Genomic DNA, 1,840 nt, shown 5'->3' with positions numbered 1-1,840 from the left:
CTGGGATTAAAGGTGTGCGCCACCACCACCCGGCTTGTTTTCTTCTTTTTAAGAATTGCCTTCCTCATGGTGTCTCTAACTAAGACAAGTGGGAATAAAGAAATGTATTATTATTATTATCATTATTTTTAAAAACAATAATTTTATCATTATAATTATCATTATTTTAGAAGATAACTTACAGGAGTCTGCTCTCTCCTCACCCCGGATAGTCAGGTTATCAAGTTTGGGAATAATGCAGTTACCTGCTGAGCCATCTCACTGGCTGTACTGGTTGATTTTGTGTATCAATTTGACACATCATCAGAGAGGACAGAGCCTCCGTGAGACCCAGCTGTAAGCCATTTTCTCAATTAGTGATGAATGGGGAGGGCCCAGCCCGGGGTGGGTGGCGCCATCCCTGGGCAGGTGGTCCTGGGTTCTATTAGAAAGCAGGCTGAGCAAGCCATAAGGATGGAGCCAGTAAGCAGCGCCTCTCCATGGTCATTGCATCAGCTCCTGCCTCCAGGTTCCTGAGCTGCTTGACTTCCTGTCCTGACTTCCTTTGGTGATAAACAGTGATGTGGAAGTCTAAGCTGAATAAACCCTTTGCTCCCCAACTTAGGTTTTGGTCATGTTTTTTTGTTTTTGTTTTGTTTTGTTTTTTTCTTTAACAAAAACAACAAAAGAGGCAAATTGAATATTAGATAGGATCATGAAATAAAAAGAACACATTGCACATATATGTGTTATACACATGTACTTGTACAGGCATACATGTCCATGTAATTTATTAAAGTCTACTGGAGTCCTCTACATAATTCCCCCCAGCTCTCCAAAGAGCCCAACAGTATTCACCCTATCAGTTCTACATTGCCCATGAATGAAGTTCTATGAGTTTAATTGCTTTCATGAAATTTCCAGAAAGTATCAAGGCCACAGTCAGGGCTCAAGACCCTGCCTACTGCTATCCCAAGCTGAAAACTCTGGGGATTTAGATTAGGCATCGTTCTGAGAGGGACTTCCTGCTCTAAAGCCCGGTTTCTTCTGTTTAACCTTGTTTGAGGCATGGGATCCCTCCACTAGAGATGTGCACACATCCTGACCCGCAAGGGCTCCGCAGGTCACAGATTTTGTTTTCTCTTCGGTTCCCAGGAAAGTGTGTGGTTCTGAGGAGGGAGGCATGGTGTAGTTAGGAGGTGCAGCTGTCAAACAGGCTGGACTAGTTTGGCTGCACCCTAAAACACCAGACTTTGCACAGAGGAGCCAGCCTAGTCGTCCAGGACTTAGCTAAGCACAGCCTGATCATTTGAGATCATGTAGGAACACTGTCCAAAGAATGGACTACTGTCAAGATGGATTTACAAGTCTTTTCTGAGCTCCCACTGTGACCAGAGGCCTTCTATGTTGGTGGTGTTCTGTTGTATTTTCTAGATACATTCTAATAACAGTTCAGAAAAGCATGCCAGTAACCTGGCATCCCACAGGTTTTTAACCGTCAAGAATGTTGTTTGTGCCAAGTCAGAATCTAATTACAATTAAATGGTGATGGTGCTACCAATAAACAAGTACACCCTCTTCCATGGCCAGGAAACTGCCCTGATACACTAGCCAGGCTAGCTTTGAACTATGGAGGCCAAGCTGGCTTCAGGCTTGCAGCAACTTTTCTACTTCAGCCTCTCAAGTGCTAGGACAATAGACATGAGCCATTCAACACATTGAAACACACTTCCAGAGACTGACCCATCCGGGGATCCATCCCATCATCAGCCACCAAACCCAGACACTAATGCACATGCCAGCAAGATTCTGCTGAAGGGACCCTGATATAGCGGCCTCTTGTGAGGCTATGCCAGTGCCT

At 44.6% G+C, this 1,840-nt stretch overlaps 1 non-coding gene across 1 annotated transcript; it reads right to left on the bottom strand.

The window, feature by feature from the left end:
• Positions 1-1,481: 1,481 nt before the first annotated feature.
• LOC115065591 lies at positions 1,482-1,614 on the bottom strand. The gene has a single exon (XR_003845355.1). It is a non-coding gene; the product is annotated as a small nucleolar RNA SNORA24 (small nucleolar RNA).
• Between the last annotated feature and the right edge of the window lie 226 nt (positions 1,615-1,840).

Source organism: Mus pahari, chromosome 15 (assembly GCF_900095145.1).
Source record: "Mus pahari chromosome 15, PAHARI_EIJ_v1.1, whole genome shotgun sequence".
Classification (NCBI taxonomy): Eukaryota; Metazoa; Chordata; class Mammalia; order Rodentia; family Muridae; genus Mus; species Mus pahari.
The sequence above is the reverse complement of the archived record's forward strand: the minus strand, read 5'-3'. Positions and strand labels throughout refer to the sequence as shown.